We start from the raw sequence: 25571 nt of genomic DNA on the forward strand, positions 1-25571 counted from the left end.
CAACGATTTTGGTGGTACTTTGGAGGCATTCGGCGAGACACAACATTCTAGGACAATAGGTTGTTAGGTTGTCTTGAATTCTCACTTAGCTTTTATTTGTAACTTATGAATTAGAAACTCATATGTTGATGGAGAGGCCTTGACAATGGTTAGGAGGCATTTGGCAAGATAAGACAACAGACGGCGATGGGGTGGTAAGGCAACAACAGGCGACACGATGGTAGGTGGTTCCAATTTCCCAAACTAGAAACTGATAATCTGCTTGAACTACAGCTTTATGCTTTCTCATTTATAATGAATTTATTATAACTTATAAGAATTTTTTTATTTCTAGTTTGTTTAAACGGATATAGGCACGTGCAAAGCATGTGAGATTGCCCTAGTATTTTTTTTTTTTTTAAAAAAAGAAAAAGAAAGAACACATTAACTAACTTTAATTTTTATTAGAGTTAATCATATTCACATGGAATAACCCTAGTTTATTTATTTATTTAAAGAACATGTTAGCTGATTTTGATTCTTATTATAGATAATCATATATGAGTTTAAATGTACATTGGTTATGCCGAATGAATATGAACTTTGGGAATATCCGCAAAAAGGATTCACAGAGAATTAAATTGGGACATATGTAATTATTAATGTGATGCAATGCTTTAAGAGAGTCAAATTTAAAAACAAATTAATGAAATTCTATTCCTAAGCCGGAGAATGGTCATATACCATCGGAAAAAAAATGTTGTTTAACTATTAAAATTGAGTATTCCCACTTACTTGTCTCGTACATTAAAAATAAACTTAGCGACCAATTTGTTAGTGATACAAATGAACTTAGCAAACCAAAAACGTCGCTTACTAATCTCTTAAATTTGTATAAAAAAAAAAGTAGCATAAATAATTTGGGCAGCGGCCGTGGTCCATGTTGGGAATTCAAGGCTTTCATTAGATTCAAGAAATGAGGTTGACCGGCTTCCATAAGCTCTGAATTTGGTCTAGCCATTCAACAGTAGCATGCATGCATGCATGCATGGAGCGGACCACCCACCATTCTCGCCAAGATCTCGCTCTTTTCTGGCCCTTGATCATGCCCCATGTTGGACGGATACGATTCCTCCATATACCCATTATTTTTATCTTTTATTTTCTTCCAATTTGGGAATAAGCAAAACAGCATGCGCAGCACTCTGTTTGGCATGTGTTATATATATAATATCTAAACGTGAATCTAACGTACGGCCTTGTGTTGACTTAGAAATCAATTAGACTGCCTACTATGAGTCGGCTTTCTTTCTTGCCCCAACCAATCAAAGGGCTGCTTGGGGTTCTTAAAAGTCCCAAAGAAAACCTTAGTTAGTAGCTTAACCCATCAATGTTCATAAGCCCCACCTTCATATAACAACACAACTACTCAATTTAACACTAAGCTGCCATCTCCACTTCTTCCGATTTACCCACAAATGCTCTCTAAATGCACACTCACAAACCCATTTTCCTCTTCTTCTCCTTCCTCTCATGCATCTCCGCCGCCGCCGCCTGCGCAGACGCCGTCTGCGGCCGCTCAGGCCCCGCTATCCGCTTCCCCTTCCTCCTCAAGAGCCGGCAGCCCCAGGCATGCGGCTTCCCCGGGTTCGACCTTTCCTGCGGCAACATTCCCGCTAGCCAAACACTCCTGGAACTCCCTTTCGCGGGAAAATTCATCGTCCAAGGCATCGATTACGCAACCCAAGAAATTTGGATCAACGATCCCAACAATTGCCTCCCGGGGCGCCTCCTGTCTTTCAATCTTTCCGGCTCGCCGTTCGCCGGCGTTTACAATCAGGATTTCTTGTTCTTCAACTGCTCGACTTTGGACTACACGAAGTACCGGCTCAATCCGATTGCTTGCCTCAGCGGTTCATCCTTCACGGTTTTCGCCACTTCGTCGACCGGAATTGTTGAGCTGTTGTCGTCGGCGGCGGTGAAGTGCGATCTGATCGCTTCCGTCCCTGTGCCGGTTCAGTGGCCGTTTTACGAGCAGCTCCTTTCGTCGGATCTCGCCGACGATCTGCGGCTCGCCTGGGTGGCGCCTCCGTGCGGTAGGTGCGAGGCGCGCGGCGGACGGTGCGGGTTCGAGAGTAACTCTTCCAGGGAAATTGTCTGCTCAGACGTTCCTGATCGTGGTATGTTTGTTAATGACTCAATGTTATTAGTATTTTTAACTATAAAAAATTAATTTATTTGAGTTAAAATTTAATTAGCCAGGTAAATTTTGCTACATTATAATAGTCAAAATAGTTTTCGTACCGCACATTCTTACTATCTCATTTATTGAGTTCCTTTTTTTCATATTGGATCAATTTAAGAGGACATATAATTTATTCAAAGAAAATTTGCATTAGTATTGACTCAGTATTTTTATGGAAACATTTTAATCGTTAGAATTTCAAATTTAGAGGTTTCGGGTGAGAGAAGAAAAGAAAGTACACGTAATATGAAAGGGTCAGTAGAGTTTTGACCGAATTCACAAGTAATTATTTATGAATTGAATTAATGATGGATTAGGTTTATCTATTTGATTAATTAAGACAATTCAACTCTCTATAGAAAATTTTTGCCACTTGCATGTTAAATATTGTAATTTTAGAAATAAAATTAAAATATAAACAGAGAAGTTCAAAGATTGGACCAATTAAGCAATGAATTAAAAAAGAAGTTTGGACTGACCATTTATATTTTATTCCAATGGTTTTCAAATCTTCAAAATAAAATATTTTTATAAAATAATAAATATACATAGTGGTTGAGCTGCATTAAATTAAATTGCATAATAAACAAATTTATAAAATAAAACTAGTGTTTGATTTTATTGAGGCTTGCTTGACTTCTTCAATACACAATCCCCACCTTCAAGATATTAAACTCCTAAGGTATCATTGATCAAAAATTTATTTGAGTAAAAAAAAAAAAAGGAAATATATTTTCATATTAAATATTATTAAGAATAAATATATAATTTGATTAAAAATTTTAAAAAGTTCAAATGTCAATAGGGTGTAGTTATATATTTTATTTTTCTACTTTTATTATAATATTTAAAAGTTGTTTGCATTTCTAGATGACGGGGTTTTAGTTTTTTTATAGGAAAAAGATATGGATGAGCGACAAACTTTGATTTACTAAAATAAAGAGAATGATTTCCAATCATGATCAATTTGATTGACTTTTTTTTTTTCTCATTATTTAGAGGAGTTTAAGTTTAAAGTTAGATTTTTATATATTAGATTGAAAAATATAAAATTATTTGAGTTAAATTCTTCTAATTGTATGTTATTATGAATCCGAACTTGATATTTATTTTTAAGCCTAAGTATTTACTTTATGAACTATTTTTATCAGCAAATTCGACATTTTCATTCGCTTGCGATAAATAATGCTAAGACCTATGATTAGAGTTTTTACTGTATGCGCAACAATTTAGCTTGTTTTTATGATGGATTTAAATGTAATTTTGGTCGTTGAGGCTTTGTTTAGAAAAAAGTTTTGTTCGATAAAAAAAAAATAATAATAATAATTTTATATTTATGTCTCTATGTATCAAATATTTTTAAGAATAAAAATTTATTAAAAGATGTGACTAAGAATTAAGAAAAAGTAGTGTTTAATGATACGTAAATATAATTTTTTTATTGATTTAATATATGTTTTGGTTTTTTCTCAATTTTATTAATAAATAAATATGAAAAATATAGAATTTTGTGTATTTTTTTTTAAAAATATTTATAACTTGTAAGCAAGGCTTAAATTTTTTTTAAAAAATTATCACCCTAAACTTTAAATGGTAGCGATTGAATTCAAACTTGGTGCAATTATTAGACTCAAATTGCAATGATTTGAAAAGTACAATGTCCACGCAGTTCTAAATTTAAAATCAAGAAAAACAAAGTTTACCTTGACTATAAATCAAAGATTAAAATAATATTTAAAATTAATTAAGTGACAAAAATGTACTCCCCAATATTCCGAACCCAGCCCATATTCTTTGAGCCCAGGCCCATTATGCATAAGGGGCCGAACTTATACTTGCATCTTGGTCTCACAAAAATTGATCAAATGGCTTTTTCTCAGACATCCCGAGAACTGCTCGATACGTCATAGTCGTGGGGGTTGGAATACCATCCGTCCTTTGCTTGTTGGGGCTTTTGCATTTTCTCGTCGGCAGAATTAAGTCCTACCGCCGCCGCCGCCACCCACCTGCCACCGTAGCAGACTTCATCATCACCACCAGCGAGACCGGCCGGGGCACCGTCATGGGCCTCAATAGGCACACAATAGAGTTGTACCCAAAAATTGTGTTGGGCCAGAGCCGGCGGTTGCCCAAGCCCACAACCACACCTGCCTAATATGCTTGTCGGAGTACAAGACCCAAGAGACGGTAAAGAGCATACCAGAATGCAAGCATTGTTTCCATGCAGAGTGTATTGATGAATGGCTTCATTTGAATGCTACTTGCGCGGTTTGCCGACACTCCCCGAAGGGTCCACCACCGGTTCAGGATTTGTAATTTTGTAATATTTAATTTTAATTTTTTTTATAGAAATTTTGTAATATTATTTTTTTTAGAAAAAATTTCTACCTGTTCTTCGTAACTCTTTTTGTTTTTATTTTTGTTTTGGATAATAATTTGACCTCTATCTTGATGGCGTGTGACAAATTAATAGGTAGATTAGGTCCATCATATCACTTCTAAATTAAATTAATTATTTTTTGACCATCTCTAGCTGATAATTTTTCAGTAATGAGTATAATTTGTACATTAACGTCTTATTGGGCTGGTTTACGGGATAGAATAAAATATTAAATGAAGAAATTCCGTCCGATTATTTTCTAGGTACCAAACATGCACTGGGACATTCAAAATTACAAAATTAAATCTGCATTTGAGAAGAAGACCGCGGATGAGTAGATAATAGGGGGAATTGAATTGATGGAAGGGGTTACCAATTTTTGCAATTTGAAAGGGGTATTTCCTCAATGTCGTCGTCGGCATCAAAACCATAAGCTTCGTGGGCGGCTGAGAAGCCGAGGCAAGAGATTAGATGGGATGACAAAAATATTGGTGATGGATCTCTAACCGGGGAGTATGAACAATTGAGTGACGTGAAGTTGCTCAAGTAATATAAAGGGTCATCGTGTTGGAAGGGAGAGACAGAGAAGGTAGGGTTAGGAAACAGGGCTACTCTAGGAAAGCACGCAACAGGATTATAGGAGACGGTGATCTTTCGAGATTCATAATCAATCTCCGGGAGGCAGGTGGAGGGCGTCGAGAAGGGTGACGCCATCGTGGGTACAACTGAGGCTGAAGCCGTCGCAGCCGCAGCGCTCCGGCTGCCGGTGCTTCACCCAGAATCCCCCACTCCCATTCCCACACGTCCTTAGCATGCACTCCCCACCTGGGCTTCCTCCGCAATGTTCTACCACAGTTACAAAGAGGAAGAAGAAGAAGGAGAAGAAAAATGTGGAATGCATTCCGGAATGGAAGAAGTCCTTCTCCTTCTCGCAGCTCGCCTCTCAGAACTTGAAAAAGCTTACCGATCTTTTTTCAATTATTCTTTCTGCATACGTTGCATTGGCATAATCTTCAATGTATGAATGTCCATATATATATATATATATTGTGTGTGTGTGTGTTGTATACTAATAAAAAACATTTTTTTTATAATTCTTAATAATATTTTGATATACTTTTAAAATAAATTAACAGTATATTATCATAATTCAGTTTATAAGTATCAAATTTAAAGTCATTTATAAAATTTATATTTTATTTAAAATTATAAAATACAAATACTACTATGGGACCACATAGAGCATGCACACATACACGCACAAAAAATATAACATGACTGAAATGCAATAAGTAAAATTAAGACTAAAGACATTCCCCTCAAATTTCAAAAATGTCATAAATCTTCTCTAAAATTTGTCAAAATGATACAAATCTCATCTTAAAAGATTTACCTTTTTACAAAATATAACATGTTTATATATTTTTGACAAATCTGAGGAGAAGTTCTTAGAATTCTTAAGATTTCAGAAAAGGTCCCTGAAAATTTTAAAATTTTAAAAGAGATTAATATCTTTTTACCAAAACTTTAGGAAAGCCAAGATCTTTTGCCCTTAAGATAATGTAAAAAATGTTATTATAGGCACTTCTAAGTCAACAATTTTATTTTTAAAATTTATATTATTTATATAATAATATTAAAAAAATTATAATAATTTTAGAAAAATGTACACAAAATTTATTTCTTTTACTTTGGGATATACTTTTTTTTTTTTTAGCATTTACAACACCATTATATTTTTTTTATTTTTTAATATAATTTCATTGAGGATATAAAAAAAAATAGAAAAATACTTGTAACAAAAGATTCCTGCATGTAAGGTAAGTAACTTGCAAACAATGATTTCTCCATGCAACATTTGGAATCACCAATCACAATATGTTATATTGATATTTGGACCTACTAAATGAGAAATTATACAATATATGTTTCTCCCAAATTGTATGTGTATATATTTTTTGGATTTAAAACACGTGACAATAGATCCCACTTCTTACATATCTAATATGAATGAATATCAATATGCCTCTTATATGATTTCCCTAATAAAATGATATGGGACATATTAGTAGGATCCACAACAAACCATCACTCAAATCACCTATATGGTAATTGGTAGCATGATATCTTGTGAAAGGAAAAGTTCTACATCATACATACCCCTACAAATCTTGTGAATGGTTAGATTTTTCCATTTTGGAAAAAACTTTGTAGAGGCAATTCTCTCGTGTAGTATTTAAAAGATGTCAAATTAGTATTTGGAAATCACAATAAAAAGTATGATTTTGGGCGGGCTACATGTATGTAGAATAGTGGGGGTAGATCCAATTAGACAAACATGCATGAAATTAATAATGAAAACTAGATATCATGATGAGCAAAACATCTTCCTCCATCCTCCTCCTGTTTGAATGTTCCCCCTTCAGTGCTCTCACTACGATGATGATGAGCAATATTCACACCATCTTCTTTTTTCTCCCCCTCCGATTCCAACTTGCAATTTGCAATGCCAACAGTAGCAGCAGCTGCAAGCCATCGTTGTGCGGGAACATCCCAAACTTCCGGTTGAAAGGTGATCCCCACAGCTTCGGCCACCCCAGCTACGTACGAGCTCACCTGCGACCGCAACACCAACCGCACGCTCTTGCAGTTGTATTCCATTGGAAAATTCTATGTGCAGGAAATCAATTACAGCGACTACTCCGTTCGGGTGGTGGATCCCGGCGTCCTCACCACCCCTAACTGCTCTTCTTCTTCTTCTATTTCTTTGCCCCTTCATTCTCTGCCCATCTCTAACCTCAACAACTATGCCTACTGTCACGAGTTAAGCTTGTTTAGGGCATTATGCTTGCCTGTGACTGTTTATCTCGTGTGCTTAGGATGGGTTTCCATCATTTTAATACTAGTGTAGGGTTATTTTCTGCTAGTAGAGTCTTTGTAAGCCAAATAAAGCAGTATGACTCCTCGGTCACTTTGATGTTTCCTAGTGCCAGGATGATAATTACATAAAAATCTCTTTAGGGGAGGGTGAGCGTTCATCAATCATTGTAAAACTCACTAGCAATTGTCAACGTGCTTAGCCTACTTGCCTCTCTCGCTAAGTACAACATGTCAACGGAGGACTTGTTAATGAATTACGTTTGCTTCAATATTTACTGCTTGGTTGCCACGGCTTTCATGAATTGATTATTATTTCCGCTGCTATCTGATTGAATGTTAATGAAAGTGCTTTGTGGATGAATGTTGGTAAACCCTAGACTGTCTAATTAAGTAAGAGTGCTTTAGCTAGCGCCGCACGACCCTTCACAACGGTGTGAAAAAGGCGGACCGTGACATTTGGTATCAGAGCCAAGTCGGTGACACTTGGTGAGAGCCCAAGGTTGAGTTGCGACGTGTATTTGATTGCCTTCGTTGTTGGATTTGGGAAGCCTTGGTAAGTGACCATGACACCAAACAATGTTGAAAGGATCAGCGTGCTGGAAGCACAGGTTGAGGAAGCAACCAACACTATGGCCGCGGAGGTGGCCCAGATGAGAGAACTTGTTGATGAAGTGAGGGGATTACAAAAACATCAAGCAAGTTTGATAGGCGACATGTCAGAGGACTTTCGCCACACTGTGAAAACTTTGCAAGCCCGGATGGCAGATCTGGATATAAAGGTAAATGTGATGGTTCTTGCTATGGGGAACTCCAACACTCCGAGAGTTAGCAAGACCAAGGTGTCAGAACCCAGGACGTATGGGGGTACCCGAGATGGCAAGGAGTTAGAGAACTTCTTGTTTGATGTGGAGCAGTACTTTCGCGTTGTGAGGATGGCCTCAGAACAGGCAAAGGTGGATACTGCAACCATGTACTTGGTTGGTGATGCCAAACTGTGGTGGCGTACCAAGTACAGAGAAATTGAAAATGGAACCTGTGTAATTGATAGTTGGGCAGACTTGAGGAGAGAGCTCAAGGCCCAATTCTTTCCTGAGAACGTTGAGTATAATGCAAGGAGAAAACTGAGAGATCTCAAGCATATGGGGTCAATCAGCGAATATGTGAAACAATTTTCTGCTTTAATGTTGGATATTCGGGATATGTCGGAGAAGGACAAGTTGTTCTATTTTCTTGAGGGGATGAAATCGTGGGCAAGAACTGAACTTCATAGGCAAAGGGTTCAAGACTTGTCAACTGCACAAGCGGCTACAGAACGCTTGACAGACTACGCTGGTGATGAGACCGCTTCGTCCAAACGGTTTGGCGGAGAGGGAAACAGTGGAAAGTCTTTCAAGAATGGCAAACCCAAGAGTGGGGGAGCCGACTCTAAATCATCTACCTCACAGGAAGTTTCGTCGTCTTAAGGGTTCAACACACCCAATGGAAAGGGGAAGAGTAAAATTGAGTGTTTCTTGTGTCGAGGTCCTCATAGAGTTTTTGAGTGCCCTCACAAAGCATCACTTAATGCCTTACAGGCTTCTATTGTAGAACAAGCAGTGGAAGGCGATGGGGAAGAGGATGATGCCCCAAGGGTGGGTTCAGTGCGGTTGGTGAACGCATTGGAAAGCAGGCAAAAACACCGAAAGTTACACGAGCAAAAGGGTTAATGTTTGTGAACTTGAGGATAAATGGGAAGAGTACTGGTGCTATGGTGGATACGGGAGCTACTCATAATTTTGTTTCGCAGTTGGAAGCAAGGAGACTCAACTTATCCTTAGAGAAGGATATAGGACGTGTGAAAGCAGTTAACTCTGTAGCCTAGCCTACTCTGGGAGTAGCCAAGCAAGTGGTTATAAAGCTTGGACAGTGGGAAGGTCAGGCGAATTTCACAGCGGTGCCATTGGATGACTATCCAGTCATTCTAGGAATGAAGTTCCTAATGGGGACGAGGGCAGTGCTGATGCCTTCGGCTGGTTCCCCGTGTCTGATGGGAGATCACTCGTGCATGGTGCAAGTCGTTGCAACGAAAGGAGACAAAGGGAAGTCCCTTTCAGCCATATAACTCAATGAAGGATTGGGTCAGGGTGAGCAGACATGTCTAGCCACGGTGGTGGTAGACAAAGAAGTAGGCCAAGAGCTGGAGCCTACGACCATCCAAGCGGTGTTGGATGAGGATAAGGAGGTGTTGCCGGATAAGCTGCCTCAAAATTTGCCTTCACGACAGACTGTGGAGCAAGAGATCGAGTTGTTATCAGGAGTGAAACCACCTGCTAAAGGGCCATGTTGGATTGCGCCTCGAGAGATAGTAGAGTTGGGGAAACAGCTTGATGAAGTGGAAGCGGGATGTGTTCGCCCTTCCAAAACACTGTTGGGAGCATCGATGTCGTTTCAGAGGAAACATAAAGAGCATCTACGGAAGGTGTTCGACAAGCTGAAAGGAAACAGTCTAGATGTGAAGAAGGAGAATTTCTCTTTCGCTCGGCGGAGCAACAAATTCCTTGGTCAAGTCGTTAAACAAGGTCGTATCCGGAGGGGTATGGAGAAGGTAAGGATGATTCAAGAACGGAAGATCCCCACGACAGTGAAGGAGTTGCGTTCCTTTCTTGGCCTTACTAGACACTGCGGGAAGTTCGTTAAGGGGTATTCGCGGAGAATGACTCCAATGACAGGACTACCAGGGAGGTATTATTAGCCGCACACGCGGGGTGATGTGGTTGATTATACCAAAACTTGTCTCACTTGTCAACAAGACAAGGGAGAGCGGAAGAAGTATGATACTTTCAGGGCCGCACCAAAGTACTGTTCGGCAGAGGAGACGACACAATTGTTCCTTGTGACTATTGTAAAACATTGAGGTTTTCCCCAAGTTATTATTTGTGACCAAGATTTAATGTTCACTGACAACTTCTTAACAGAGTTTTTCAAGATATTCAGGTCACATCTTGACATCTCTTCGAGTTATCATCGACAGACAGACAGACAGATGAAGAGATTCAGAGAGCTTCTAGATGAGTACTTGTGCCATTGTGTCAACGACAACCAGAAGAATGACATGCAACTATTTGATGTGGCTCCGTTCTGTGGTAACGCCCAAAGGCGCTCAACAACCAACAAGAGCCCTTTTGAGCTTGTTACAGGCCAGCTGCCGCTGTTACTTCACACAGTGGGCGAGCTGTACAGACGAAAGAGTCCCAGGGCGTACATCTTCACCAGTGAAAGGAGACAAAATGCAGAGTTTGCCCAAGCCTATCTGGAGAAAGCTTTTGAGCAGATGAAGAAGTGGGCAGAACAGGAGAGAAGACCGCAGTTTCATGTCAATCGCCTCAAGCCATTCAACGCCAACACCAACGGCCTGAGCAGAAGTCAGTCAAACCGCGCAGAGTTAAAGACAGTGCAACCTGACAGACATGATGTTGAAAAGATCTTTGCAGACAGAAAGTTCATATCCTCAAGGAAGAAGCGGCAGAAGTTCCTAGTGAAGTGGAAGTGCCTAGAGGACAAAGAAATCAGTTGTATTTCTGCGAAAGATTTGAAGTCATTCGTGGACAAAGTTGAAGTGCACCTACTGCCAAAAGTTTACGAGGCCGTCGACCGCATAAGTGGGGGAGAATGTCACGAGTTAAGCTTGTTTAGGGTATTATACTTGCCTGTGACCGCTTATCTCGTATGCTTAGGATGAGTTTCCATCATGTAAATACTAGTGTAGGGTTATTTTCTGTTAGTAGAGTCTTTGTAAGCCAAATAAGGCAGTATGACTCCTCGGTCACTTTGATGTTTCCTAATGTCAAGATGATAATTACATAAAAACCTCTTTAGGGGAGGGTGAGTGTTCATCAATCATTGTAAAACTCACTAGCAATTGTCAACGTGTTTAGCCTACTTGCCTCCCTCACTAAGTACAACATGTCAACGGAGAACTTGTTAATGAATTACGTTTGCTTCAATATTTACTGCTTAGTTGAATTGATTATTATTTATGCTGCTATCTGATTGAATGTTAATGAAAGTCCTTTGTGGATGAATGTTGGTAAACGATAGGCTGGCTAGTTAAGCAAGAGTGCTTTAGCTAGCGTCGCACGGCCCTTCACAACTGTGTGAAAAAGGCGGGCCATGACACCTACCCATGCGTTTTGAGATCAGCCCATGGTGTACGCTAGTACCAAGTTGTGACTATGATGCAGTGTGAAGCTCCGCCGGTAATTAACTCTACCATTTACAAGCAACCTGCTCACAATAGCACTGCGCATGCCGCTCCTCTGATCTGCGAACAGTACCATTCTCACCATGCGACTTATGCGGTGTTCTTTCGAGCGTCGGATGTGGACGCCTCTTGCACCATAGGACCTCAGACGCTAGTTGCGTCTTACGGCCGGACCATCGATTCCACTTCCTTCTCCGGGATCCACGCCGCCATGGCTGACGGCTTTCACATTTTCCTGGATGACCTACTACTGCGACGGGTGTGGGGCCACAAAAGGCGATTGCTACCTCGCCCCCACTAACGCGATTGAGGAATTATGAAAACAGAGCAAAGCAAAGTTTCATCAAATTTTATTTCCTTTTTTCTTTAAAAAAATACTAACATAAATAAAAAATAAATTTAATTAATTAAGTTAATACATATTTTTCTCTTTATTTTCTCTCTTCTTGGAAGGCAGAAGTGAAATAAATTTTTAATATTTATTTAGAGATTTGAGATTCAATTTCATATTTATACAAGCATTAATTATTTACTAACATTACTTATTGAAAATGTAGGTTTATGGTATGACTCTCTCTCTCTCTCTCTCTCTCAACTTTACTTTATCTTTTTGGTATGTTTGCCACAGATTTTTCTGATTATATGTTAGAAAATAGGGTAAAATATAAATATAAACTTTTTAACATATTTAGTTTCGATTTTTAATCATTGTTTCCATTTCTATTTTTGATTTTCATTTCTATAATTTTTTACAACAATACCACACCATCCCTAAGAGAACAAAAATTCAATAACATTATTAAAAATGTCATTTAGTAAATATCTCATGTCAGTAACATTATAAAATTGAAAGGTTATTTGCCATATCCATTTTCAACAATAATGTGCAAGAATAAACTATTATACTTTCCATTTCCAAGTAGTTTGACAAAATACTATACACAAATTTTAAAATTTTAAAATTTTTATTTGTATGTGATTGCGAGTTAATGGCATCAAATAAAAATATTTAAACTATTTAACTAAATAGGAAAAAAACTAAAATTTATATTTAATTAAGTTACTCTATAATATACTCTACATGTTTTTTCTTAAAAAAAAAAAAACACACACACACACACACACACACACACACACACACATTAATAATCTATTGTAGTAATTAAGTTTATAAGTTTCAAAGTCATTTTAAAAGAGTTCATAGTATATGCCTCCAGCTAGAATGACCAATCTACCACAATTTTCAGTCACACCTTTTCATGTAAACACAATATTATGTATACACACAGAGTATGAATGAATGTATATGTATATGCATTAAATCTACCACAATTTTCAGTCAAGCCTTTTCATATGCATATGCATAGACTTGTTATGATGCGCCATGTTGTGGAGAAAGAAGACTACTAGAAACCATCAATAGATGATGGATTAAATCTCTATTAACACCAGCAAAACAAGAACAAAACAGTTGTGCCAAAAACCTCAATTGAAGCAGGTAGGGTGTTGTAGTTTACATAAAAAATTTAACGCAGGAGCGATGTGAGCATACTCTGTAATAAGCACTAGCATAGAACTACTCAATTAAAATAAAGAAAACAATTTATTAGTCTCTCTTAAAATTTCGTTTCTGAATTTTCTCTGACACGAGAGAGAGGAGCATATCTTGCAATAAGAATTTTATGAGGAATTCCATGCATGTTTGCATTTTTTATCTATAAGCTCTGGAGGAGGCACTTATCAATGTATGATAATGTTGAAGAGTTCCGACAAAATCAAAACAACCTCATGCCAATAGGCTACTCTTATCAGAAATCAAGAAGATGACAGGCAAATTCAAGGACAAACTAGGAGAAGGAGGCTATGGTTCCATGTATAAAGAAAAACTTCAGGGTAGTCAAGATGTAGCAGTAAAGATGTTGGGTAAATCCAAAGCTAATGGGCAAGAATTGAAGTTGCCACCATTGGAAGAATTCATCATGTCAATGTTGTCCGCCTCATTTGTTTTTGTGCAGAACAATCTAAGCATGCTCTTGTATATGATTTTATGCCTAAGGGGTCTCTTTAAAAATACATATTTTTTCAAGGAGGAAACATGTCCATTAGTAACAAGAAGATGTATGAAATTTCATTAGGTGTGGCTTGTGGGATTGAGTATCTACATTGAGGATGTGCAATGCGGATTTTGCATTTTGATATCAAACCCCATAATATTCTTCTAGATTCTCATCTAGCTCCAAAAGTTTCAGACTTTGGGCTTGCGAAACTATATCCAACAAATGATAGCAGTGTATCTCTTACGGCAGCAAGGGGTACAATGGGATATATGGCACCAGAATTTACTCTGTAAGAACCAGGCATCTCATATAAGGCTGATTTTTACAGTTATGGAGTGTTGATGGAAATGGTAGGTAGAAGGAAGAATTTGAATGCATTTGCTGAGCATGCAAGCCAAATATACTTTCCTTCTTGGGTTTATGATAAATTTAGTAAAGGGAATGAGATAGGGATAAGAGATGCCACTGAAGAGGAGAGAAAAATCGTAAAGAAGATGATAATTGTAGCTTTATGGTGCATTCAGATGAAGCCTGGTAATCGTCCTTCAATGCACGAAGTTGTGGAGATGCTCGAAGGAACAATTGAGGCATTGCAAATGCCCCCCAAGCCTTTGGCCTCTTCCAAAGAGATGCAAAACGAGGATAATGGAGTTGACATGAACCCAACAAAGCTATAAACGTCATCTGGTAATTCTATAGATTCTATCGGCTTGGATATTATTGAAATCGATACAAGTGAAAATTGAGGAATCTAATATTGAACCATGCATAAGATAATGTTAGGAAAAGCCAACCTTCTCAATCTACAGAAGCAATTAATTCTCTCAATGTTTCTAGTCCACTGGAGACGATGCTGCTATAAAAAGTAAATTTTTTTTTTTAATAATATAATAAGGAAGCTAAATAGCAAACACTTTTATATTACTCTTCTGTTGCTTGTAATTTTTTATTTTCAGAAACTTTATCAAATTCTTCTTAGGATGACAACATAAGGGTTATATTTATTAGTAAGAGTACGGAAAGGTTATACTTCTATTGAAGTATTAGAATTAAACAAACAAGAAATTATATCATAATGTGCATATATGTACAGGAGATGCCCAATCTTTTGTTGAGGTCTTTCAGAAAAGCTAATAAGAGACAAAGTTTACTATTTTTTTTGAGGTCTATCAGTACGTAATGGTAACTATATTTTTTTAATCGAAATGGGCAACCTAGAAGTAAATAGAAGCAGATGAGCTATACTCTATTCCTCATTAGTTTTTTAAACAAAGAAAACAAAATTGATTGTTTATGGTATGTTGGCTATTTTCTGTGCAGGCATGCCCATGTTATAATGTTGATGGTGGCAGTGGCCACTGGCCACCACCTTAATTGGTCTTACTTTGGGTTTTTGGGTAGAAGAGCATCTGCTTGAAGCAGAGCTTGAGAAATGTAACCATTGAAGCTGGGTAATGATCTGACAGTGTTGATTATGGATTTTACAATTGTATTTTGAAAAAAAAAAATGATTTAAAATTTTGTTGTAGAAATCAACCACATTAACTCCCCATTCTCCCCCCCCCCCTACTTATCTAAAAGGTAGAATTAAAAGAGAATGGGTGAATACGAAAACTCCCTCAAAATCTCAGAAAAAACAACAAATCAAGTCTAAAGTCCCACTAGGTGAGGTCAATTACATGAATTTTTTTTTGGCCAACTTCCTCCGAGAATTCAACGGCTATTAAATCTTTACTTATTATCTCATTCCAACTTATTTTAATCTCACCCTTATATTGTCACAAACAGTGACTAGCTCACTCCTCCATACAGTTCTGCCTATGCTGCACATGCCAAACCATCTGAGCTGTCCATCTCTTATCTTATCTTCTATCCAGATCAAAGGAACTTAATTCCAATCAAAGATTCATTTATTATACAGATTGGTACACTAAAATAAAATGGATTGAAAGAGGAACGAAATTAAATATATAAAGACTAATTTCATCCCACTTCATTCTTATGTACCAAACAAATTTTCTTGGACCATTAGAAAGATACCTACTCCAACTATGGAGCTATTCTTTAGCCATATAACACAAGCACAACCAGAATAGGAGTTGACACTTTGCGGTGGGATCTTAGTTAAAAAGGGTTTCACAGAGCTACTCTGCACAAAAGAAATATGAAGAGACAAAGGAAGAAAACTTGAAATGTGCACGGCACCGTCCATTACCTAAACTTGTTGTTAGTTTATTTTAATATTATATTTATAAAGTTGATTAATCATATTGGAAATGACATGTACTTGAAGTTGGACTTCATTTAATTGAGTCTTTGGAAAGAGCATGTACCTTGAGGATAGATTTTTATTCAATTAAGTATTTGGAAAGAGCATATACGCTAGAGTTAGATATCTATTTATTGAGATTTTGGTTTTTTGTGTTCTTAAATTAATTCAATATACTAAGTGTACCTTGTTTTTAGGTTTTATGTGCCTACAAATAGACCCTAAAGCCTTAGCTCTAAATAAAGTCTCTACACACAATTCTCTTCACATAACTCTTATCATATTATCCTATCACCCAACTATCCAAGTATAAAAAATTTGACCACTTAAAAAAGGTATTCTTTGTGGAGCTGTAGACTCTTCCATTTGTGCACAATTGGAGAGTCATACAATTCCAATCGAATTATTGTATCCTTGGAGAGACCAGTCAAAGTAAAGTTCTGCTGCGTTAGTTCATGGTCTAATCCGAAAAAACTGCCAAAGGCTTGAATCTCCTTAAAGAGAATGAAATGTCTATGTCTCAGTCTAATTGTAAATTGTGTTTGTGTTTGATTTGTGTTTAAGAGTTTTTTTTTTTTAATATATATTTGTACTATATTCCTAACAGTTGTCAAAACAACAAACTATTTACAGAAATCAAAAGGATTAGAGCATGCAAAAAACATGAAATGCAGGTTGTCTTGGGTGATAAATCATTACTTCACTTTGAAAAAAAATTGTTTACTACAGAAACTAGTACATAAAAAATTCCATGTTTTTCTGAATTACTGCAGAATTCTGCTCCAAACTAGCAGGCATCCTCTTTCAAAGTTGAAACCAATATGCTGCCCTGCTTTAATATTTTTAAAAAAATATTTTTACGAATATTTTTACGTTTCATCTTGTAGGATTCCCCTATTTGAATCATTTTTCTGGTTTTGCTCTTTGATTTACTCCTAAAAACAAAACGAATATTTTTTCCAACAAAAAATCCATTAGTCCAAATATTTCAAGGTTTTAAAACAAGTATAAGCTCCAATTCATTTCCATCGACACAATCAAACCATTGGGTGACAGATAAACATCCAAGAGGTAGGACATCCTACTCCAAATAAATTAATGGATTCCTCAGGTCCATAAGAGAATTCATGCATCTTATTCAGATTTTACAATATTAATTTAATAATCCGAATAAAAAACAAGAGAATGAGTCGCACTCACGCAAGTTCAACTACGAAGGATTGAGAAAGGATACAGAACAAGTGAAAAGCCCAGAGAATCTGGAAGCACACAAATCAATAAGAAAATCTGTGCTGGAAATTTAAAGAAAACCACAAAATGAGATTGTCATCATGAAAGAATTTACCTCCAGCATACCATCTAGTGAAAGAGAGATGAAATTACAACTGCGCCGGAGGTTGAATCGAAATCTGAGGGAAGAACACTGAAGCATTTCAGTTGCAAGATTAAGGGACCACCAAACAAAAATTAGAAACCCTAGACAACCAGAACCACCAAACGAGAATTTTTTTTTTAGAGCGAGGAGATGAACTCGCCGAGTGAAATCAGATCTCCATGATCGATCAATTTCTACAAAATCATTACAGCTGCTAAATGAAGACGCAATCAGCCAAGCTGTGAGGATTCTGTAGAAATGAGGAGGATGGGCGTCAACGGCCTAACCGGTTGGGGAGGACTTCGCCCAAGAATTTTTGAAAGGGGTATTATTGGAAAACGAATTTAAACGTATCACAGGTTGAGCGGGAATATAGATATTAACAAAAGTAAATCTGCTTTACTAAACAACCAAGAGATTGGGTGGAATTAATATTCTAGTTAATTCAATTTAATTATAGTATTAACAAATTTGTTTTGATAAATCACTTCCTTAAATGTTTGAAAGTATAAATTGTGAATTTTGAGTTTAGATCTGATTTTTTTTAAAAAATAATATAATTTAATATCCTATTCTATTTAATAAAAAATTTAACTTTGATAACTCTAAGGTCACGGGTTCGATTTATAGAAAATGCAAGACACTTTAATTGATATAGAGATGTTCTATATATAGGACTAATACAAGGTATAGTTTGTTACAAATTCAAATACAAATACAAATTCAAAAGTATTTAAATACTTAATTAAAGAGATTTTAGACTATCAAATACAAATAGATATTCAAGTAATACAATTTGAAGAATCCCAGATCATCGCATACAATCGAATTTTGGCAAATCTTTAACTAGTAGGATTCTCGGCAAATTTCCTCAATACGCCCCTGCAAGATAGGCGTGTCATTAGTTAAGCCAATCTTGGAGCATAGAGAGTGAAATTTGTGACGGGATAGAGCCTTAGTTAAGAGATCGGAAAGTTGATCGTGGATGCTAACATGAGAGACTTGCAGCAAACCTTTTGTAACCAGATCATGAACAAAATGAAGATCAATAGTGATATGCTTCCTTCGTGAATGCATAATAGGGTTAAGACTTAACTGGCAAGCACCAATATTATCACAAAACATATGTAGGGGCTTAGGAATTAGAATACCAAGTTCTTGAAACAACAAGCGAATCCAAACAAGTTCGGAGGTGGCTGAAGTAAAAGCTCGATATTTCGCCTCAGTGATGGAACGAGCCACAACATGCTACTTGTGCGTGCTCCATGAAATGGGACAATCACCTAGAAAAATAAGATAGATAGAGGTGGAGGATCTAATATCCCTATCACCGACCCAATCAACATCTGAAACCCCTTGAAGAGTGAGATCCCCATTGCACTTGAGGAGGATCTCATGATGAAGAGTACCTTTCAAGTACCACAAAATACGCTTGGCAGCTGTCCAATGGAGCTAAGATGGTTTATGCATGAACTGAGCTAGCTTATTGACAGGGAAAACAATGTCGGGCCGAGTTAGAGAGAGATATTGAAGAGCTCCTATAACTCGGTGAAATTCAGTTGGATCAACAAGAGAAGAGCCATCGTGGAGCTAAAGAAGATCCTTTGTATCAAGTGGAATCATCACTGCCTTAGCACCATCCATCTTAGTGCGAGACAGGAGATCCTGAATATACTTTTATTGGGAGAGGAACGATCTATGGGGAACTGAAATCACCTCAACACCAAGAAAGTAATGCAAGGGACCAAGATCCTTAAGAGAAAACTGATAACCGAGCTGTTGAAGACCCTTAGAAATAGCAGCAGAGTTACTTCCAATGATTAAGATATCATCGACATATACCAAAAAATAGAGAGTAACATCAACACTTTTGTAGATAAATAGAGAAGAATCAGATTTAGAATGCTGAAAACCAAGTTGAAGAAGACAAGCACTCAGCTTTTGATACCAAGCACGAGGTGCTTGTTTCAAGCCATACAAAGACCGCTTTAACTTACAAACATGAGAAGGCAGATTAGAATCAACAAAATCCGAAGGTTGAACCATGAATACATCCTCCTGAAGGCAGCCATGGAGAAACACATTATTAACATCTATCTAGTAAAGGGGCCAATTTTTTTGAACATCAATTGATAGGATAGACCGAATAGTTATCGGCTTTGCAAAAGGGTTGAACGTCTTATTATAGTCAAAGCCAGGCCATTAAAGAAAATCTTTGGCCACTAATCGAGCTTTATAACGATAAATACTACCATCAGGATTCCGTTTGATATGGAAAACCCATTTGCTGCTATGGGTTTGATATTAGAGCATAGTGGAACCAACTCCCATGTATCATGTTTAACCAACGTAGTGAACTTTTTGGACATAGCATGCCGCCACTTGGGATCTTACAAGGCCCGAGGCACACATATGGGCTTAATAGGTTGAGGAAGAGGGTGTCGAGTGGCAAGGTAAAGTTGTTTGGGTCTATGAATATTATTCATAGACCGGGTAGTAATACCATGAGTACGGGTGGATCAAGCCAAAAATGTAGGTATGGTAGATGAAGGGATTACCTCTGGCAGAGAAGGTGCAGGGGGGGAGTGATGAAGTCGGAGCTATAAGAGCATTATCCATCACAGTTGTAGGGGAGGAGGGTATCTATCTAATGGAAGGTACTGCTAGAATGGCAAGGTCCTTTGTCATAGCACCCTGAAACTAACAAAGAAGACGCAACAATATAGGTAGAGGAAGAAAAGGGAAAAACACATTCATAAAAAACCACATGCCTAGAAATGTAAATACGAGAGGTAAGAAAGGTCCATACACCTATAGGTGCTCTGAGAACTCAAGTAACTGAGAAAGAGACAAGGCGTAGATTTGGTTAAAGTTTACCGGAGAGACAAGACGTGGATTTTGGTTGAAGTTTACCGGTGGCATAAGGTTTGAGCTATGAGTAACACTGACAACCAAAAATACATAACATTTTGTAATTAGGGCGATGACCAAACAAACATTCGAAAGGACTTTTATTTTTCAAAATAGGAGTGGGCATTCAATTTATTAAATAAATCGCCGCTTGAAATGCGTATGATCAACAAGAAAGAGGGAAACTTGCTTGACTTAGTAGGGTGAGACCAGTTTCGACAATGTGCCGATGTCAGTGTCCACTTGTACAATGTCACACCCCGAACCTGGTAATGGGACCTAGGGGTGATTAAGTAATCTAACCTGTCCCTATATCATACAAAACAGCAATGATACACCACAATGAATGAGGGTCCGACCCTCGTGGGGTTCTCGTATACCTTTAGCAGTAAAATATTCTTTCTATACATATCTTGTACCATACCATAGTCTATACAAAAGGAGTTGGAGCTCCATAATACAAAACATACACCTGGGTATCAGCCAAAAACCCCAAAAAGACAACTCGATATAGTCCTAGTACTTACTCTAGTACTTCCCGCAGTACACTGACCACTATGCTCCTAACATAAGGATGCTAGTTCTGGTTACTCGAAGGACCAGAAAAATATGTACATACAATAGGGGTGAGACATCTCTTAGTAAGGCAGATCTAGATTATATTGGTATGTGACATATGAGTGTTATCATGACATAAAACATACACAATTCAATGCAATTCCAGTATTCTCACAAAACAATTCCAGTATAGTGCATCACATGCACACACACATGATCAAGTACCTCGGTTTCGTCACGCCCTTTGGCTCGAAGGTGGCCCGCATTACACGGCGTCCCCGGCACATGGCATAGCCCCAGGCTCCTATGGCATCGTACCGGTTCAACTGGTGGATCCACACCCTTCGGTGATCAGCCGATAAGGCTCACGCCCTCGAATACAGAGCTGGACACTCTTACCAAACATGACAGGTGATATTTCACACCCTCGAATATAGAATCAGACACTCTTTCACAACTTGGAACAATTCGGAACCCCGTTCCTATTTCATTGCAGTAAAACACAACCATGCATGTTCATATAACTAAACAATCCACACCCATTTGGTAATCTAAAATCATGATTTTCTAAAAATATACAGTTTAAACAAGTTAAGGCATGACCATCCCCATAACATAATATATATTACAATATATTCACGGTTTTCCAACGAAACTAGAGATGCAACCTAATGCCCTCTTTTTCCCAAAACTGTAACATGAAAAACCCATAATTTTCACCCGTTAGATTTCCTCAAATGAGTAACCAAAACACACACAGGACCATGAACCACAGTTTTACCGAGTCCAATTTTGAAAATAATAGATATAAATAGAATCCCCTTACCTTTCCTCGAAAATCCAAACTCGAACTCTACGGCCCCTAAACCACGAATCGAGTTCCCAAAACCTATAAATCACAGTAAAAAACATACTCACAATTCTATTCCTTACATAACTACTGGAACATAATTGAAAAATGAGCCTTAACTCGATTTTAAGCCAAAACTCGAAAATGCTTGGAAAGAAGTTCCATTCCACAAATCTTGAAGAGAATCTTTCCTTGATCCTCGTGGTAACGTTGGATCGTCAATTTAGGCACGATCGGCGAAGAAATCTAGAGAGAGAGAGAGAGAGAGAGAATTTTCATTTCTTAACTAAGAATCAACCCAAATGGATATTTATAACTTTGCCAAACTTGTCGACAAGGTAGCGTCTTCATCGACGAGCCAACAAAGGGAGTTCGTCGACGAAGCGGTGGCCTCATCGATGAGCCTGAGATTTCTAATTTTTTGAAACCTCTCGGCTTCTCTTCATCGACGAACACTTGCATTTCATCATCGAATAACAGAAGGGACCTCGTCGACGAATTCCAGTTTCGTCAACGAATCCTGCTTGATTACTATTTTACCCTTCTCTTAATTATTTAATCCATATATCACGGTTCGGGTTCTTATAAACCTCCCCACCTTACAAAAATTTCGTCCTCGAAATTTGAAATCTCTCATTCACGAACTCATTCACACAACCAAATTCATACACTCGACTCTAGAAATAACTGGCGACCTTTTACACATAACCCCATCACAATACATAAACACCCTCACTTATGGCGGAGGAATACTGTGGTTACATACACAAACCATCTCAGGAGTTCATAGTAACAAACACTCCCAACGACTAACCACCTATCCCAATATCGTAGTAGGGTATTACACACGTACTCAGAACAACTGTGGATACTCTCGGCATATCTCTGCTTCCAATTCCTAAGAAGCTTCCTTAACCTCGTGATTTCGCCATATTACCTTCACCAATGGTATATCCTTGGTATGTAACTTCTGAACTTTAAGGTCCAGAATCTGAATAGGTACCTTCTCGTATGCTAAAGTATCCCCAATATCCAAGTCCTTGTAACTAACAACATGTGATGGATCCGACACGCACCTTCTCAACATGGATATGTGAAACACATTGTGGATCCTCGAGAGTGTTGGGGGTAGTGCAATCGTGTAGGCTCCCGGACCCACTCGCTCAAGAACCTCGAATGGTCCAATAAACCTCGGGCTCATCTTGTCCTTTTCCCTGAATCTCATCACCCATTTCATTGGAGCGTTCCTTAGAAATACCTTACCCCCCACCTCAAATTCCAACTCATGGCAGCAAACATCCGCGTAACTCTTCTACCAACTCTGAGCCCATTTAATCCTATCCTGGATCAAACCCACCTTTTTAGATGCCTGCTGTACCAGTTCAGGTCCTAACACCTAACGTTCACCAACCTCATCCCAATACAGAGGAGATCAACACCAACCATTACAGAGCCTCAAACGGTGCCATCCTGATACTCGCCTGGACACTATTGTTATAGGCAAACTTTACTAGTGGCATAAATTGTATCCATCTACCATCGAATCCTAACACACAAGCCCGTAACATATCCTCCAAGATCTGTATTTTTCTCTCCGACTGTCCATCAATCTAGGGGTGGAATGTTGTACTGAAAGTAAGCTTCGTCCCCAGTGCTTTCTACAAGCTCTTCCAGAAACGAGAGGTAAACCTCAGGTCTCGATCTGATACAATAGACATCGGTACCCCGCTCATTCTAACTATCTTACGCATGAACATGTCTGCTAGCCTACTCAAAGAGTAGCTAACCTTCATCGGTAAAAAGTAAGCAAATTTCGTCAACCTGTCCACAATCACCCAGATAGCATTCTGCCCGTGAAGTGCTGGCGGCAATCCAGTAACTAAGCAATTTGCTTTTTCATACCACTCCATCAGAAGGTCTCACGTAAATCCCGATACATTTTCATACTATCAGGATGTACTGTATACAAAGAACGATGCGCTTCCTCCATAATTGTCCTTTTGATTTTGTCATCATTTGGAACACATAGCCTGGTTCCAAATCTTAACACACCTCCCTCAGAGATATTAAAATTCACAGCCATCCCCTGCTGCACTTTCTCTATAATCTCAGTTAACTCTGCATCACCAGCCTGCGTGGCCTTAATACGCTCAAAGAAAGTTAGTTGAATCACCAAGCTAGCAATGAAATCCTGATGATCACCAGCCACCAATTCTATACTAAGGCTTTCTAGATCCCATCTAATATGATGCTGAGCTACAACTTCAGATACTGCCACATGCTCAGACTTCCAACTCAACACATTAGCTACCACGTTTCCTTTTCCTAGGTGATAACTGATGGTGCAATCGAAGACCTTGATCAATTCAAGCCACCGTCTCTACCTCATATTCAACTCCTTCTGTGTGAAAAAGTACCTGAGGCTTTTTGTGATCAGTGAAAATCTCGCATTGCACACCATACAAGTAGTGTCGCCAAATCTTCAACGCATAAACAATAGCAGCCAATTCCAAATCATGCGTAGGGTAATTCTTCTTGTATTCCTTAAGTTACCGAGAAGCATACACTATTACCTTACCCTATTGCATAAGCACACATCCCAAAACCTTCAGAGATGCATTGCTATACATCACAAAATCGCCATCCCTAGAAGGTATGGTCAAAATCGGAGCAGTAACAAACCGGTGCTTCAACTCCTAGAAACACTGCTCACAATCACTAGTCCACTCAAACTTCACCCCCCTTACTGGTCAATCAAGTTAGAGGCTCAGACAACTTAGAAAATCCCTCCACGAACAGACGATAATAACCCGTTAGTCCTAGAAAACTCCGAACCTCTTGCACATACTTCAGCTTCACCCAGTCGACCACAACTTCGATCTTGCTAGGATCAACTGAGATACCATTATTAAACACCATATGACCTAAAAATGTGATCTAATTCAACCAGAACTCACATTTCTTCAGCTTGGAATACGACTTATTCTCCCTCAAAATCTGTAATATCGACCTCAAATGGTTTTCATGCTCTTCCGGAAAGCTTTATTCATCAGATCCATGAACACTGTCGGAGCATTCGTCAACCCAAAAGGCATGACTAAGAACTCATAGTGGCTATATCTAGTTCGGAAAGCAGTCTTTGCAACATCCTCCGATCTAACCCTCACCTAATGATACCCTGACCGTAGGTCGATCTTCAAAAAGACCTGTATCCCTTATAACTAATCAAAGAGATCATCAATATGAGGCAACGGGTAATGGTTCTTCACAGTCACCTTATTGATCTCACGGTAATCAATGCACATGCGCATCGACCTGTCCTTCTTCTTCACAAACAAAAATGGAGCTCCCTAGGGCGAAACACTAGGTTGAATGAAGCCCCTATCCAGTAATTCCTGCAACTGCTTCTTCAACTCTTGAAGTTTTTCTGGAGCTATCCGGTACGGAGTTCTAGAGATTGGTGCCTTGCTTGGCAGCAACTCTATCGCAAACTCCACCACATGATCCGGAGGTAAACCGGGTAAAACTTCTAGAAACACATCCGGGAACTCGCTAACCACTCGAATATCCTCGAGCCCCAACTCATCCCATGGTGGTTCCCTCATGCAAGCTAGGTATCCCTAACATCCGTCCAAGTGTAACCTCCTCGCCTGTAGTGCCGATAGAACCTGTGGCATCGAACGAACACACAATCCTAAAAACTCGTACTCCTACTCCCCAAGAGGTATAAATACTACCACCCTTCTACGACATTCGATCATAGCATAATTGGAGAATAACCAATCCATTTCTAGTATGATGTTGAACCCTGACATATTATAGACCACC

At 38.3% G+C, this 25571-nt stretch overlaps 1 long non-coding RNA gene and 2 pseudogenes across 1 annotated transcript; 2 read left to right on the forward strand and 1 right to left on the reverse strand.

The window, feature by feature from the left end:
• The first annotated feature begins 1264 nt into the window (after positions 1 to 1264).
• Positions 1265 to 4621, forward strand: LOC131145394 (putative RING-H2 finger protein ATL21A; annotated as a pseudogene).
• Positions 4622 to 11695: 7074 nt separating this feature from the next.
• Positions 11696 to 14458, forward strand: LOC131146707 (rust resistance kinase Lr10-like; annotated as a pseudogene).
• A 2578-nt stretch (positions 14459 to 17036) lies between these two features.
• LOC131145395 (uncharacterized) lies at positions 17037 to 17763 on the reverse strand. Its single transcript, XR_009134141.1, has 2 exons — positions 17396 to 17763; positions 17037 to 17309 (listed from the first exon to the last, which is right to left on the reverse strand). It is a non-coding gene; the product is annotated as an uncharacterized LOC131145395 (long non-coding RNA).
• Between the last annotated feature and the right edge of the window lie 7808 nt (positions 17764 to 25571).

This window comes from Malania oleifera, chromosome 13, assembly GCF_029873635.1.
Source record: "Malania oleifera isolate guangnan ecotype guangnan chromosome 13, ASM2987363v1, whole genome shotgun sequence".
Classification (NCBI taxonomy): Eukaryota; Viridiplantae; Streptophyta; class Magnoliopsida; order Santalales; family Ximeniaceae; genus Malania; species Malania oleifera.